This window comes from Mustela putorius, unplaced genomic scaffold, assembly GCF_011764305.1.
Source record: "Mustela putorius furo isolate JIRA1106 unplaced genomic scaffold, ASM1176430v1.1 tig00003853_pilon_pilon_pilon, whole genome shotgun sequence".
Classification (NCBI taxonomy): domain Eukaryota; kingdom Metazoa; phylum Chordata; class Mammalia; order Carnivora; family Mustelidae; genus Mustela; species Mustela putorius.
Window position 1 is genome coordinate 74942120 of NW_025422005.1, and position 17840 is coordinate 74959959.

General features: G+C 39.3%; 1 pseudogene; it reads left to right on the plus strand.

Moving 5' to 3' along the window:
* Positions 1-5540: 5540 nt before the first annotated feature.
* Positions 5541-6761, plus strand: LOC106005793 (annotated as a pseudogene).
* The last annotated feature ends 11079 nt before the right edge of the window (positions 6762-17840 follow it).

The window sequence follows — 17840 nt, forward strand, 5'->3', positions numbered from 1 at the left end:
AGGGGAGGAAAATGGTATCTGCGGGCTCTCTCATTTTCTGAGCAGTCCCCCAACAGGTTCTAAAATTAGAACAGACCGTTTCCCGTTTGCAGTAGGGTTGTGTAAATTGCTGATCTTAGGTTGCCTCCCTGTACAAGACGCTGTTCTTTTTAGGGCCGCAGCAACCTGGTTATTAGTCCCCCCTCCAGACTCCTCCCGAACTGAGTTAGCTGACCTTAAAAACTCCAGGCTCCAGGCCCACTGGTTTTACAAACTCACGGAATTTAGCCCCTCTAGTTTTTAAAGCAATAAATTATGGGGATTAGTCTTCCCCTTGTGATCTCCCAGGTACAAGGGCTCATTTCTCTCCCCTCTCATTGCACACAGCTCCCTCCCTCCTGAAGGGAGCCTCTCTCTGCCTTCCTGACCTTCTTAACCTTTCAGACTCAGCTTCTTCTCTGTACTGTGTTGTAGAGTCTGTTCTGCCAGTCTTCGGATTGCTCTCTGGTTTCTTGACTCCATCAAGAAATCTTGGGTGGGGTTGATCTCAGTATTCTCCTGTTCCTGAGTCCCCCTGCAAGCTCCCCTAATTCAGGGATATTTTTGCAACCATCTTTGCCTATCAGTTTTGGGGAGAATGATGTCTTCCAGTCCTCAGAAGCCCAAACCCTTTTGACCCTGTGGGTGCTCTCTCTCTCCTCTATCTTTTCTGTTTTCTTTTCTCTGGCCAGGATCTGATTTAGGAGAAAATAAAATGGTCTAGTAAGGCAAGTTAGCAGTCCCTTTTCATTATTTAGCTTTCTGTTGAGACTTGCAACCTGGTAGTTTCCTCCTTTGTTCCAGGAAGCACTTCAACCTATTTTTTATAAACATATGCATTTTCTTCTATGTCAAGAATAATAACCTGTTAGAAAAATAACCTTTGTTTTAGACAATATCATGTTATCCCAGTAGTTACTCTGCTGTGAGAGAGGAGGAGACCGTATGTAAACTATGAGTTTTATAAATGGGGCACCAACACCCTTGGGAAACCCTGGGGCACAAGTTCCACAGGTGGACAGAGGCATGGAGCTGAAATGAGGGCTCTGGAGCTTTGGTGACACTTTGAAACAAGTAGTAGCTACCCGTGCCATCACGTTTTTCTAGTTCATGAAACACGGGGGTGGAGGGTGCAGCGGAAGGAGGTGTCTCGAGAGAGTCTGCACCTTCTCTCGAGACAGAGGTGACAGGTGTCCCCTTAGGGACAGTGGTTTAGCTCTCCTTGAACACCCTGATGCAGTCTGCTAAGACCAATTAAGTCATGTCACTTTTCTGCACAAGATCTTAAAAGCTTCTGATTGCAGTTAGAAGAAAGTTCAGTCTCCATACAAGGCCTGTAAGATTCTATACAAGAGATTTAAAAATCATGTGCGTATTTTTCCCCAATGAAAAAGGAACCAATTTCCTGAAAATGAGCCTGTTATGAAAGTAGGTCTTCATTGTTTTCAGTTACGATCTGAATTAAAATAGCAGGAAGCACTGTTTGTTTCATGTGGACTTGAATGACCTCAGAGATTGTTATTCTGGCTTGAAATCTTTATGTGAGTTTATTTTAAAACATGTGACTATCTGGTTCAAAAGATAGAAGGGATTGCAACAGACAGGAAAGTTTGTGGAGCAGAAGCTGATAACAGGGGCAGAGTTTGGGTGCAGCTCCCAGTAACAGGAACAAGCAGATGCCTTCCATTGTGTCAGCTTTCTGTCTAACCCCTTGGGGATTTTATGTTGTTCTCACTGAAACAGAGACAAATAAGCATGCTATGTCTAGGTCTGAATACAGGCATATGTAGTAGAAGTATGTGGATGAGAAAAGAGAGGGTGGGAAAAGTTTAGCTTGTTTTGGGGGAAGAGACGGGAAAGGTACAGAACAAAATTCTCTTAAATAAAAAAGTACCAAGCTAACAAAAATAAAATTTCAAATGTTTGAATTTGGAGGAAAAAAAAAGATACTATCAATTACACTTCAATAATAAACATTAAAAAAAATGATGTTAAATTCAGGAAGAGAAGGTAGAATGGTGATTCCCAGAGGTTTGGGGGAGGGGAAAATGTTGCTTTTTAATGGGTATAGAAAAAGTTCTGGAGATTTGTAACATAATACTGTGTATATAGTTAACACTACTGAACTGTATAGTTACAAATTTTAAAAAAAATACCCAAGAAACAATGATGACTGCACGTATGTGCAGTTGGGAAGGAAAAAGTTTATTGTTTGTCAGCAGCAAGAATATGGGTAGCCCTTGGGGTTTTAAATCTTTGTACACACCGTCTGGTCATTTTAGGAAGCTGCGAGCTGATCTACTGTCGGGGCTGCTGATGTACCGAGGATCATCACTGGGCCTCATCCAATTCATTCTCCATTCAGTCATCACAGTGGATTTTTTTATTATTATGTTAATCACCGTCCAGCATATCACTAGTTTTTGATGCAAGATTCCACGATTTTTAAAATAACTACCAATTAAGTCATGTCACTTCTCTGCACAAAATCTTAAAAGCTTCTATTTGCAGTTAGGAGAAAGTTAGTTTCCATACAAGGCCTGTAAGATCCTACACAATCTAGCTCCTGACTGCTGTTCTCTAAAGTCATGCTTGCTGTCTCTCTCCTTCGCTACGTGGATTGTCATTCAGGTAAATACAGTCTCCTTTCCTCAGTAAGCAAACAGGCACAGTCCTCTGCCTGAAACTCACTTCTCTCATATCTTTCCTAGTTGTGCTCTTACAAATTCATCATACTTTTTCTTCCTCAGGGAAGGATCACTGAACTGAGTAATCTAAATTGGGGTTCCTTCTACATTTACTCTTTGTACCCTGTACTACTTTTTTGCAATGCTTGTCAGATGTTCGAAGTCTCATTTGTTGGTATAACAGTTTAATATTTAAGTATTAAATATTAAAATGCTTCACATCAAAATGTTAAAAAAATTTGATAAAATTTGGTAAAAATTCTTACCCCTTGATAAACTAATGGGTAAGGTTATTAAATATTAAATTTGAAGGTTATTAAATATTAAAATATTTAAATATTAATATGTTTCACATCAAAATGTTAAAAAAATTGATAAAATTTGGTAAAAATTCTTACCGATTGGTAAATCAACAAAAAAAGAGAGACTGGGAGGATTTATGTTATGAGTTGGTAAGTTGGCTCGTGTTACTGTTTTCTCCATAGAGAGTTAGTTTAAACACATTTTGAAGCAAAGAAGACCTCTTTCTTTTGTCAAGTGGCCCCTCCTTCCATGCTTTCACCCAGCCCTTATGGCTGCTTAGACCCTGGAATACCTATTATGAGAGTAGAATGTGATTAAATGGAGATAGTTTTATTTATTCCAGTTCAGTAGTACCCAACTGTGGTGATTTTGCACCAGTGGTGATTTTTCAAAATGTCTGGAGCCATGTTTGCACTTGATCTTAGCCAAAAGGCCGAGAAGCTGTTGGAGCCATATTTGATTGTCACAAGTGGATTGGTTAGTAGAACAGGTACTACTGGCCTCAGGGGATTAGAGGACAGGGTTGTTGCTAAGCTTCTTATAATCAAGTGCAGCTCCTACAATAATCCAGCCGCAAATCAAGAGTGCCAAGGCTGAGAAACATTTTGTAGTGCAATGAAAGAATAAACTGCTGGCCAGGAAAGAATTACTGGTCACAGGGTCACCTGGGTGGCTCTGTTGGTTAAGTATCTGACCCTTGATTTTGGCTCAGGTCATGATTTTAGGGCTGTGAGATTGAGCCCTGAGTCAGACTCCACGGTGGGTGTGGGGCCTGCTTGAAATTCTCTCTTTCCCTCTGCCCCTCTGCCCTGCTCATGCTCTCTCTCCTCAAAAAAATAAATAAAATAAAATAAAAATAAAAAAGAATAACTGTAACAAATGGATTGTTGAGTAAGGAAGTTATTCAGAAAAGAGTACATGAAAAAAAAAACCAGAAAAGAGTACATGAAGTTATTTTATATGAAATTCAGAAACAGATTAAATTTTTTGCTTGGTGATAGGAGTCTAAATAGTGTTTAACATTGACTAACCATAATGAATGAGGTTAACGTAGACTGCATTCCCATATGCATTTGATTCTATTTTCGCGTGTATTCTGTTGCTTTATTTCCAAATGTGGACCCCAGAGGCATACTCAGAATTCTAGATATTGTTAGATGTAAGTCTGTTAACTTGGATCTAAAAGCAAGGAGATTGGCTACTAAAAGTTGAACTGTTAAACAACCTCATCCTTTCATGAATAAGATTTTATATCAACAATTTATAAAATTGTATTTTTCTTTCAAAAGTACTTACTCCCATTAGATCATAAGAGGATACTTGCAAGAGGATGCTTGATTTAGTCTAGAAAACAGGAAGGATATCACACCTTTTCTGATATTTACCCAATATGAATGTAATACTTGGGTGTTATTTAAGGTTAGAGTACATTTCCGTGAGGTTCTCTAACCACAATTATTCTGACGGGAGAGAGTTCAAGGTCTGAATGACATTAATTTTCACCCATATGTTAAAAGAAAAAATGGGAGCTTCTAAACTGATATAGAAATCTGATAGAAACACTTCCAGGTAGGAAAATAAGAGAATTCTTCCTATGCTGTGTGCTGATTCAGGCAGATTCTCCTCACTTGGAAATAACTGCAGCATTCCTATGTCTGTGCTTATCTACTGGCTTTAGACCAGCATGTGTCTATGTCAGCCCTTGATGGTTGTAAGATTCCTGCTAACTGGCAATGACCTTGGTAAAGCAACCCATTTTCTGCTTACATTAGATATGATCAATTAGAATTTCTACTTGAGAGGCACCAGAATGGCTCAGTTGGCTAAGTATTCAACTCTTGATTTCAGCTCAGGTCATAATCTCAGGGTCATGGGATAGAGCCCAATGTGGGGCTCTGTGCTCAGCACAGTCTGCTTGAAGTTCTCTTTCTCTCACCTGCCCCTCTCCATTTACATGCTCTCTCTCTAAAATAAATAAATAAAATCTTTTTAAAAAAGAATTTGTACTTAATACCCTGGAAGCCCCATTTAATTTTGGCTCTGTTAGAATCTTCTAATATAGCAGCATATACCAAAGGGATGTTATTTAAAACATGTAGCCTTTGATGTTTTCACATTCTTGCATATTCTAATTTTCTGCCTGGAGCTCTTTTCCACAGGTAAGAGCTCAACTTGAGTAATAGGTGCAAATACGACAAAATTTACTTTATACTCCTTTTTCCAAGAGGCACAGGACCCTTCTTTCATATGCTCAGCCAACTATGAGGGGCCAGCCAAGTTTATCTGTTGCATTAGATGAAGAATAAACTATGGTAATCACAATGAACAAATTGGTCTGTTAGGTAATGTATTTAAATGCATTCTTTAAACTTTAAATTACAAAAACACATAGGACACAGATTTTTTGTTAGAATGGAACAATGATATGTTGAAAACACTGTTATATTCAATTTCTCTATGTTATATTCTCCAGGCTTTGGAAAATAATGTTAAATAAAAGTAAAATATGAGGTTCATCTTCAAGTGGCAGCCATGGCAGGTCAAGAGGATCTGGTGCAGCAGAAGATTCACTAGGACTGGGCGAACCAAGAATACATTGAGGTCATCACCAGCAGCATTAAGAAAATTGCAGACTTTCTCAGCTCATTTGATATGTCTTGTTGTTCAAGACTTACAACACTAAATGAGAAATTGACAGCCCTGGAATGGAGAATAGAGTACATTGAAGTGCCGGTGACAAAAGGTGAGACCCTCACCTAGAGCTACGCCATGCTGCTGCTGGGAAGTTGCTTCATGGAACATAGGCTGATGTGGGAAAGGCCCCAGCAGCCTCAGCTCCTTCTTTTTTCCTTAAAGAGCAACAGGGCTTTTTCTTGTCTTTTTTTTTTTTTCTTCCAAAAGCGTGGACTTTGGCTTCTGCCATGTACATTGGAGTTGATGTGGCATGTGAGAAGTCATCCAGGGAAGCTCTTGGAACCAACATTAGGTGTTTTATCTTTTAAGTAGCATTTTGTAGAACTATCTGTCAGTGTATGAGGCACTCAGAGCCAGATGCCTGGCACTCTTTGTTAATTTAAGGTCCTCCCCAACCTCTCTTTCTCTCAGACTTTCCTTACAGCTCTCATTGCCTCTGCATTGATTCTAGAAGAAGTCTTTGTCTCCTTTTCACCTGTGGTGGGGGTTGGGAGGCAGTCCTGGCTGAGACACTTATGCCCTGCCAAGGTGGTCACCAGAGAATGTTGTTGCTAACCAACCAGTTTCTTGTCCTTTGGGGGAGGTAAAGGTCAGGCCCCCACTTGGCTTGAAGGGACATTTTCAGAATTTTCTTTCTGTCACTTGGGGTATCTTTGCCTCTTATATTTCCCTAATAAACTCCTCAACAAAAAGAAAAAAAAAGGAAAATATGAGCCACAAATAGCCAAATAATAATCACTGGTTTGTGTAGTCTCCCCTGCAGAGTGTGAATTAAAGGGAGCTGTGGGAAGATGTGAATTTTAATGCATTTTTGAAATTAAAAACCTGGCCTGTGGTGTCAAAGTTCTGAATGGACCATGGGACATTTAACTCCCAATAAAAAAAAGTAGAGAAGTTCAAGCCTCTTCAGAAGTAGTTTTCAAAATTTTATGTATAAGAGAATCACCTGAGGTGATTGTTAAAGACCAACCTAGATTATGTCAGGAACCCTGCTCAGTGGGGAACCTGCTTCTCCCTCTCCCTCTGGCACTCCCTCTGCTTGTGCTCTCTCATGCACACTCTCTCTCTTCAAATAAATAAATAAAATCTTTTTAAAAAATATTAAAAAACAACCTAGACTCTTATGGCCCAGAATTTATACATGTAAGTACCACTGGTGAGTCAGATGTTTCTATAGGAAAAATGACAATGATCAAAACTCATTTTTGACTGAGGTGTTATTTTTAACTGATAGAAGTCAATTATGTAAGGATTCAGTTCATTGCTACATAGAGACCTGTGGAGGATTCACCTCAAGGCTCATTAAGTATAAGCAATAGAGTCTACAGGAGACTCATTTTGAACTGAAAGATGTTTCCAGATTGAAGTTGAGGGGATAGAGAACCATTGTTCATGCTAGTGGACCTCAAAAGAAAGCTGGGGTAGCAATCCTCATATCAGACAAATTAGATTTTAAACCAAAGACTGTGGTAAGAAATGTAGAAGGACACTATGTAATACTCAATGGGTCTATCCACTTCTTACCAAGAAGATCTAACAATTGTACATATCTATGCCCCCAATGTGGGAGGAGCCAATTACATAAACCAATTAATATCCAAAGTAAAGAAACCATTGATAATAATACATTAATAGTAGGGGACTTCCAACACCCCATTCACAGCAGTAGACAGATTATCTAAGCAAAAGGTCAATAAAGAAACAAAACTTTGAATGACACACTAGACCAGATGGACTTCATAGATATATATAGAACATTCCATCCTAAAACAACAGAATACTCAGTCTTCTTGAGTGCCGATGAAACTTTCTCCAGAATAGATCACATACTGGGTCCCAAATTAGGTCTCAACTGATACCAAAAGATTGAGATTCCCTGCATATTTTCAGACCACAATAGAAGAAATATAGAAGGAACTCAAACACTTGGAGATTAAAGAATATCCTGCTAAACAATGAATGGGTCAACTAGGAAATTAAAGAAGAACTTAAACAATTCATGTGAACTAATGAAAATGAAAACATGTCAATTCAAAACTTATGAATACTGCAAAGGCAGTCCTAAGAGGAAGTACATAGCAGTCCAAGCTAATCTCAAAAAATTGGAAAAATCCCCAATACACAAGCTGATCTTACACCTAAAGGAACAGGAGAAAGAACAGCAAATAAAGCCTACGCCAAGCAGGACAAGAGAAATAATAAAGATTAGAGCAGAAATCAATAAAATAGAAACCAGAAGAACAGTAGAGTAGATCAAGGAAACTAGAAGCTGATTCTTTGAAAGGATTAATAAGATTGACAAATCTCTGGCCAGACTTATGAAAGAGAAAAGAGAAAGGATGCAAATTAATAAAATCATGAATGAAAGGGGAGAGATCAAAACCAATACCAAGGAAATACAGGTAATTGTTAGAACTATATGCCAGCAAATTAGGCAATCTAGAAGAAATGGATGCATTCCTGGAAACTTACAAAGTTCCAAGACTGAAACAGGAAGAGGTGGAACATCTGAACAAACAAATAACCAGCAAGGAAATTGAAGCAGAAATCAAAACCTCCCAAAAAACAAGAGTCCAGGGCCAGATGACTTCCCAGAGGAATTCTACCAAACATTTAAAGAAGAAATAATACCTATTCTACTGAAGCTGTTTCAAAAAATAGAAATGGAAGGAAAACTTCCAAACTCCTTCTATAAGGCCAGTATTACCTTGATCCCAAAACCAAACAAAGACTCCATCAAAAAGAATTACAGACCAATATCCCTGATGAAGGTGGACACAAAAATACTCACCAGGATACTAGCCAATAAGATCCAACAGTACATTAAAAGGATTATTCACCATGACCAGGTGGGATTTATTCCTGGAATGCAAGGGTGGTTAAACATTAGCAAATCAATCAATGTAATAGAGCAGTTAATAAAAGACAAGAATCATATGATCCTCTCAATAGATGCAGAAAAAGCATTTGACAAAAATACAATACCCTTTCTTGATTGAAACTTTTCAGAGTAGAGGGATAGAGGGAACATGCCTCAATGTCATAAAAGCTATCTATGAAAAGCCCACAGCAAGTATCATTCTCAGTGGGGGACAATTGAGAACTTTCCCCTTAAGGTCAGGAACATGACAGGGATGCCCACTCTCACCACTGTTGTTCAGAATAAGTACTAGAAGTCCTGGCCTCAGAAATCAGACAACAAAAGGAAATAAAAGACATTCAAACTGACAAAGAAGTCAAACTTTCTCTCTTTGCAGATGGTATGATACTTTGTGGAAAATCCAGTGGGATGCCTGGGTTGGGTCTGTCAGTTAAGCATCTGCCTTGGCTCAGGTCATGATCCTGGGGTCCTAGGATGGAGCCCCACAGCAGGATCCTTGCTCAATAGTGGGCTCACTTTTCTCTCTCCCTCTGCTGCTCCTCCTGCGTATTCTTTCTCTCTGTCAAAAAAATAAATAATTAAAAAGAAAGAAAAGAAAACCTAAAAGACTCCATCCCCAAATTGCTAGAACTCACACAGTGATTCAGCAATGTGGAAGGATGCCAAATCAATGCACAGAAATCAGTTGCATTTGTATACATTAACAATGTGTCTGAAGAAAGAGAAATTAAGGAATCCCTCCCAGTTACGATTGCATCAAAACTCCCAAGATGCCTAGAAATCAACCTAACCAAAGAGGTTCAATAATCTGTACTCTGTAAACTACAGAACACTTATGAAAGAAATGGAGGAAGACACAAAGAGATGGAAAAGCATTCCATGCTCATGGTTTGGAAGAATAAACATTGTTAAAATGTCTGTGTTTCCCAGAGCAATCTACACATTCAGTGCAATCCCTACCAAAATACCATTGATATTTTTCACAGAGCTGGAGCAAACAATCCTAAAATTTGTATGGAACCAGAAAAACCCTGAATCGTGTTGAAAAAGAAAACCAAACTGGGGGCATTGCAATGCCTGACTTCAAGCTCTGTTACAAAGCTGTAATCATCAAGACAGTATTGTACTGGCACAAAAGCAGACATATAGATCAATAGAACAGAAGAGAGAGCCCAGAAATGGACCCTCAACTCTACGGTCAACTAATCTTTGACAAAGCAGGAAAGAATAGCCAATGGAGAAAACACAGTCTCTTCAATAAATGTTGCTGGGAAAACTAGACAGTTACATGCAGAAGAATGAAACTGGACCATTTGCTTACACCATACATAGGCAGTAACCTCTTCTTAGTCACAGCAGCTTCTTTCAAGACATGTCTCTAAAGACAAAAGAAGCAAAAGCAAAAATGAACTATTTGGACTTCATCAGGTTAAAAAACTTCTGCACAGTGAAGGAAACAATCAACAAAACTAAAAAGCAACCTATAGAATGGGAGAAAATATTTGCAAATGACATAGCAGATAAAGGGCTGATACCCAAGATCTAAAAAAAAACTTCTCAACTCAACACCCCACCCAAAAAAGATCCAGTTGAGAAATGGGCAGAAGACATGAACAGACACTCTTCAAAGAAGACATACAAATGGCCAAAACAAACACATGAAAAAATGCTCCACATCACTCGTTATCAGGGAAGTGCAATTCAAAACCACAATGAGATACCATCTTACACCAGTTAGAATGGCCAAAATTAATAAGACAGGGCACAATAAATGTTGGAAAGGATGTGGAGAAAGGAATTGTTGGTAGGAATGCAAGCTGATACAGCCACCCTGGAAAACAGTATGGAGGTTCCATAAGACATTAAAAATAGAGCTACCCTATGACCCAGAAATTGCACTACTGGATATTTACCCCAAAGATACACATGTAGTGAAAAGAAGGGGCACATGCACCCCAAAGTTCATAGCAGTGATGTTCACAATAGCAACCATTTAAAGCCTCTGGATGCTGCCCTAGGGACATAGAGCAAATAAATAATTATTTAAGAAATTTTACCAAATTTTGGAAAAAACAATGAGAGTCCATGGCACTCAAGCCATTACCCACACCATCCCCCGCCAACCACTCCCAGCTCAACATCCATTTTGGGTAGGTGTGACCAAGAAAACAAGGATCTCCCTACCCTCAGCTTCCAGTCAAGGGACAACATATCGCATGGAGAGGGGTAGACCACCACCATTCTTCATCACCCTCAGCTCTGAGTGGCAGAGGTTAATTTCCTAATGAGTGCAGCTAAGAAGTGAGGGGCTTCTTCCCTCTACCCATTCTCCACTGATTGGGTAGAAGAGCTATGGCCCATGCAGCAGGTGGAGAATACTGGAATCCTGATCACAATTTCATGGTTCACTCACGGGGCAGAGGTTCCACTTCAGGAGAACAAGGAGAGAAAACAATTGGCTACTGGCCTTGCCCAGCACCCTGCTTTAAAGCAGAAGTGTAACTCAGAGGGAAGTGGGCCACTATCTCACCACTTCTACCCTCCCTGGACCACAGCTCAGAGATTTTGTGTGGAGAGAGGGGAGGGTCCATAACCCTCTAGATTATGGGTTGCTCTAGAACAAAAGTAAAATTGCTCTAGAACAAAAGTAGAACACTGATATCAAAACACAGTTTTCACACCACTGTGAGCACCTTTTAGAGAGAATGAACAAACAACAGGAAGCAGGTTTTCTTTGTGACTGCACCGTAGTGATTAGGGAATTCCAGTAAAGCTCATAGGAATATGTTTGCTTCATTTAGTGAGTATTTTGGTGTGATCTACAGAAGCACTTCTGAGAATAATGCCTTCCTTGATCAGAGTCGGGTGAAGGCTGATGGATTTCAGAAACTGTTGGAGTTAATATACACAGGAACTTTAAATCTTGACAGAACAATCTTGAATTGATTTGGCCACACTGAAGAGCATCTTACTTGGAGCCTTCATGCAAAAAACTGATATAAAAAAAGAGCCAGATTTTTGCTCAATCTTTTTTGATATATATCTCTCTGGGAAACTAGTTGAGCCTAGCCACAAATGTGAGAAGGCTTACATCAAAAGGAGAAAGTCTGTACAACTTAGTGATTAAGTTTGGTGGAAAAAAATAAAATAAAAATAAAAAATTAAGTCGGGGGGGAGACTCTGAAACTCTCTCCAGAGGAACTGACTTTGTTTGGAACCAATTTTAGGGGAGTCCAAGCCTAAGAACACTGTCAAAACCAATGGCAATTTGGGTAGTAATCAATTAAGAAATTATATACTCCTCTTAAATAAAAGCAGCATAGGCCAGCTAATTCATCAGAGAGAACCAGAAAAAAGGGAGTTAAGAGCCTTTCTGCATTCAGAACCCCAAAAACTGGCCTCAAAAATGATACTTCCCTGAGTTTGATTAGATCGGACTGGAGCAATTATTTCCCAAGGCACTGTCAAAAACCATAGAGCCATCAGCTGGAAATTAGTGGAGCTTTGCCAGCTGGTTGTGATACCAGTAATGGAAGACAGAGAGATTAGGGAAAGAGACAAAGAAAAGCCTGATAAAATCTCTGCCGTCCCAGGGTGACTGTGTGCATGGCCAAGGATGGGCTGTCTGAGGCCTGATACCAGACACTTCACAGTGAGGGGGAAAGAAACTTCACTAAAATAATCTAGCCAAATTATTAAAAAAATAAATTATTAAAACATGTTTTATTTCCTCCCATTATGTATTCTACCTTGGGAAATGTTCTATGTTCATTTGAAGAGAATATGTATTTTGCCATTGTTGGGTGAAATCTTTCATAAGTATCAATCAGGACAGGTTAGTCAATAAAGTTCTTCAGGTCTTCTATATGCTGATTTTCCATCTGCTTCTCCTAGCAGTTATTGAGATAGAGGTATGGAAATTTCCATCTATAATTACCAATTTGTCTATTTCTCCTGGACGTTCTGTCAGATTTTGCTTCCTCCATCTTGAAGCTCTGTTTTTGATACATAAGCATTTTTTATTTTGATGTACTCCTGATGAACAGACAGCTTCTCATGGTGAAAGGACCTTCTCTTTCTTCATGGTATTAAGTGCTGTGAAATCTAACTTTGTCTCATATTTGTTTGGCCTCTCTGGCCTTTTCCTTGGTGTCCCAGGTTTTATCATCTGCTCATTTCCTTTGTGGCAGTGTTGATGTCCTTAGTTTCTTTCAGCTTCCATAAGGGAGACAGCAGGGTAGGAGGAGAGTCAGGGATTGAGGCTGAGAGAGGCAGCTGAGAGCTTGCTCTTGAACTCACTGCCCTGCAGTGATGAGAATGAGAAATGCTTATTCTTAAGCCTTCTGCTACATGCAACTTACCCATAAGCCTAAAGTTCTCCATCTCTAATTCAAAATAGCGCTGGAAGAATGGAGAGATAAGGAAGAAGGTGGCCTGATAGTCTAGCCAGGAGGGACCAGTTATTGGTTTCAGTTCTGCGGGATTTCAGCTTCTCCACTTGAACTAGAGGGTGCTGGGAGGTGACAGCCTCCCATCATATCACATAACCCTGAGCAGCAGCAAGTGGGATGGAATGAACACTGCATGTCTGGTCCTTTAAAAAGGTGCAGGGAGACAGTTTTCCTCCATGACCTCAAGTCATCTCTGTAATGTATATTATGATAGACCACTGGTTCTCAACCTAGCTGTAGAGGAAGTACCAATAATTCCCTCTCCTGCCCTCATCTGATTTAATTAATCTAAAGAGTGCCCAAGTGGCAGTATTTTCTAAACAACCCACACTCCTGCCAGGTGACCATAATGTTTAGCCTGTTATAGGAAACACTAGGCAAAACCAGAATGGCTGTCTCCCAATGAAAAAGCCTATATCTCAGTGCACTTAAAATATACTGATATCTAACTACATCCCTTGGACACATATGCTAGAATGATGATGTGTGAGGTCGGTTTAAACTCACAGTTCTCAAGCAAAATCTTTTAAAATGTTTTCATGCCCATATGCAAACAGATTTTCAAAAAGGGAGGTTCATTTCTCTGATGGCCTCTCAGATCAAGTACCATCCTCCCTTCAACAGATGGCTGTTTCTGGACATACAGAACAACAACAGTTCATCTAGGAGTTTACAGAAAATTATCATCAGAAAAGATTGGGTTTTTTAAATTTATATTGCCATTGTTTATACTGCTTCCAGATATTAACTGAAGCAAGCAAGATAATCACTAAGACTTAAGATGGAAAGCTGCTTAGAGTGTTTACTTAAGGTCAGAAACCTGTTGTGCTAGTCTTACTATGGGACTCTGGGATTCAGAACTATCAGGCCCAAGCCCTGCTCTGTGAGGGAACATGCATATTGTACTTGCTTCCCCCAGTCCAGTCATATAGAGCCTTGCATCAGACTAGTCTGATGCATCCTAGTCAATGTCTAGTCAATGTCATCCTACTACTTGGGAACCTCTCTGTGGTTTTTTCCCATCAGATCCAAGAACACATTTTCAGCAAAAGTCTACTTTCTTGGCAGTGAGTTACAGGAGAGATATTTATTACCCCTTGAAATGATAAACAGTATTACCCTTACTTGTTCAAGCAACCATTCATCTCTTTATTCATTTTTTCAATCACCATGCACCTTGGGTTTTACTATGCTTTCATGGTAATGTGTTAGGTTCTTAGGACTCAAAAATGAATATCTCTTGAAGAAGCATGTAATTTTATTTCCAGGAAATATAAATTAGATTGAAGCAAAATGTAAGGAAAAACTTGGTTCCTATTCCAACAGATAATCACTAGCCAGAAAAGAAAAAAAAAAAATTCACTTCTTATTGCTAGATAGCATCCTCTATTTTAAAGTCCCTATATAGACAAACCATAAGTTACTCTTAATCTCACAAAACAAACTGAGGGTTGCTGGGGGGAGGGGGTTTGGGAGAAGGAGGTGGTATTATGGACATTGGGGAGGGTATGTGCTTTGGTGAGTGCTGTGAAGTGTGTAAACCTGGTGATTCACAGACCTGTACCCCTGGGGATAAAAATACATGTTTATAAAAAATAAAAAATTATATTAAAAAAAATAAAAAAATAAAGTCCCTATATAGTGTAAGCTTCATGAAAAAAATAACTTTACCTATCATATTTCTTTCTTTCTAGGGATCAGACAATGATAAGTATAGAATGAGAGCTAAGCAGACAGTCCAAATAAAGGAATAGTTAAAGCATATGAAAATTACATGTATAAAATTATTCATTAAAAATATTAAAAACATTTTTATTTTTTTCTTTCAAAGATTTTATTTATTTATTTGAGAGAGAGAGAGAGAGAGAGCACACAAGCATGAGCAAGGGGAGGGGCAGAGGGAGAGGGCGAAGCAGGCTTCCCACTGAGCAGGGAGCCCAAGGACACAGGGTTCTGTCTCAGGACCCTGGGATCATGACATGAGCCAAAGTCAGACACTTAACCTACTGAACCATGCAGGAATCCCCAAAGCATTTTTTTCTTTTTGTTCTTTAATTCATGGTGTATTGGTTTCCTATTGCTGCTGTAAAAATTACCACAAAATTAGTGGCTTAAAATAACACAAATTTATTCTTTTGCAGTTCTGAGAAACAGAAGTCAAATGTGGGTTGATAGGGATGCTTTCCCTCTTGAAGCTCTCAGGGAGAGTGTCTCCTTACCTTTTGAAGCCTCTGAAGGTACATTCTATTCTTTGGCTCAACCTGCATTTTCAAAGACAAGGGGTAGTCCCTCCCAAACTCTCTATAGTCATCTCACTTTTTCCTGACTTTTACTCTCCCTCTTAAAGGACCTTGTGATTACACTGGGTCCATCTGAATCATGGACCCATCTCAAAATCCTTAATTTAATTACATCTGCAAAGTCCTTTTACCGTGGGAACCTATTTATAAGTTCTGGAAATTATATGATAACATCGTTGGTGAGTCATTATTCAGCCCCACCACATAGGCTGCCTCTAGTCTAAGGGATTGGAACATCTCTTTGATTCACGCTCTCACTGGGGCAGGAAATTCTATAGAATAGCTTGCTTTTCCAAGTCTCCAACTTATTGGCCTCATGTTCATTATGGTGGCCTCTTTTAAGAGAGAAATCTCTTACTCTTCATTCTGAACACTTGAAGTCATAGCTGGATAAAGCAGTTGAAAATCTCTGGAGCAGATGTGTTAACATCCTCATAGAGGCACAGCTACTGTGACATCTAAGGTCACAGGGGAGGAGAATTCACCAGAAATATTTCTTTGGTTCCACCGGTCTTTATTTTTTATTATTATTTTTAAAGATTTTATGTATTTATTTATTTGTCAGAGAGAGAGAGAAAGCACAAGCAGGCAGAGGCAGAGAGAGAAACAGGCTCCCTGCTGAGCAAGGAACCCCACATGGGACTCAATCCCAGGATCCTGGGATCACGACCTGAGCCGAAGGCAGCAAGCGGCCTAACCGACTGAGCCACCCAGGCGTCCCTCCACCAGTCTTTAAATTGCTTTGGAGATCTTAGTCTGGTCTCTTAGTCTAAAATGCAAAGTAGCTATTACACTGTAATTCTTACAACTGAAATTTACTATGCATCATTCTTTGGTCTTTTAAAAGCTATTTTAGCACATTTGACTTCTGAACATACTCTGAGAAAATGCACAGAAAAATGTTCCCTGTACTCAGATGAACTTGATTGTCTAATTGGAAGCAAATACTAGATCCTAGTTAGTTGTGCTGAGGAAGAACTCTCTTTATTACCAGGACCCATGTGTCCCACTTTAACAGGGGACTGACATTATGATTCTAGCTAGTATCTTGGTATCCATGCCAATTTGGATCTCAAATCAAAAGTTTTTAAATGTTTCGGTATCCCCATATCCCCAGGCTTGTCTACCTGAGTAAATGGCCCAGGGTCTGCTAGAGGGAGGGCAGAAGAAATCATTTTCATTATTCTTGACCTGAAATTTCAGGGCCCTTTTTCCTGAGGACCTGGGTTTACCCCAGGTGATGAATTCAGGGTATGAAACTGGCTCACATCACAGCTGGGGGTTGTCACACTTGAATGGGTCTATAAATCAACAGCTTCCTCATAAACTGACTTCATTGATTTTTTTCTCTCTATCCCTCTTGACCATTGTCTTCAATTCATCATCTGAATTCTTCGTGGTCAGGTCTATCAGGCTGTCCCTCTAACCTTGCTTCTCAGCTCTTCCTGTATCAGCTTGACTTCTGATGCTCAAGTGCCAACACTTGTCCTCCATGTGTCAGGGTGCCTCATCCCCGGCACTACTGGAATTCCAGTTCTTCGATAGAGGGTTGTCCCATCTGCCCTGAATATGGGAGAGATGCCACTACTGAATGTTTTAAGGGGGGGGGACCCTTTTCACCCACATGTTCTCGTTTTCTGGTAATTCTGCTTATAACACTTTAAAGGTGTAATTCAGGGATGGAAAATAGAAGCCACTCTAGCTGAGATTTCAGAGGGTCACCAGGAACTTGATAACTTTGTTTTAAAGTGAATATAGGGATTAAAAAACCAAGGCCAAAGTGAAAACAAGATTAGGATGCAATGTTGGTGTCTTCCACTACTGTGATTCTTAGCCTGAAGCCCCTCATTGGATTGCCTGATGTGACTTGTAGGAGCAATGAGCAAGTTATCATTAGTGGTCAATTTCACATTCCTATTAGTTTTTAGAAGTAGTATTACAGTATACTTTTCTTTTCTTGTTTATGAATAGGTAATGTAAGCTTCCTTTACAAAATTTATGTTTTCCTCTCATTCTTAATCCCATGCAGTTCTCCCCAGAAGGAACCACTGTTACTATTTCTCATGAGTTTTTTTCCATAGAAACCATACTATCTGTATATATGATATTGCATCTCATTTTTTTCGCCTTAAAGTATAGTTTGAAGATTGCTCTATGTTAGTGTATGTAAACCCTGTTGTCAGATTATTTAACAACCACGCAGAATTCTACTCCATATATGTATTACTTTATACTACCACTTATATTTATAAAAATTTACGTTTGTATTACCGGTCTTTCCATTAAGAGCAGTGCCACAGTGGATCTCATTTGTGTTTGTGTGTGTATGTAACTTTGCACATGTATTTTTCTAAAAATGAATATGCTATATCAAGGCACAACTGCATTAAAATATAAGAAATATTAGGACAGCCTCTCAATAGAAGTGATACAGTTTGCATTCCCATGTGAGAGAGACTCTTTTCCTGAGAAGTGAAAGATTATAGCCAGTGGTTTCAGTTTCACT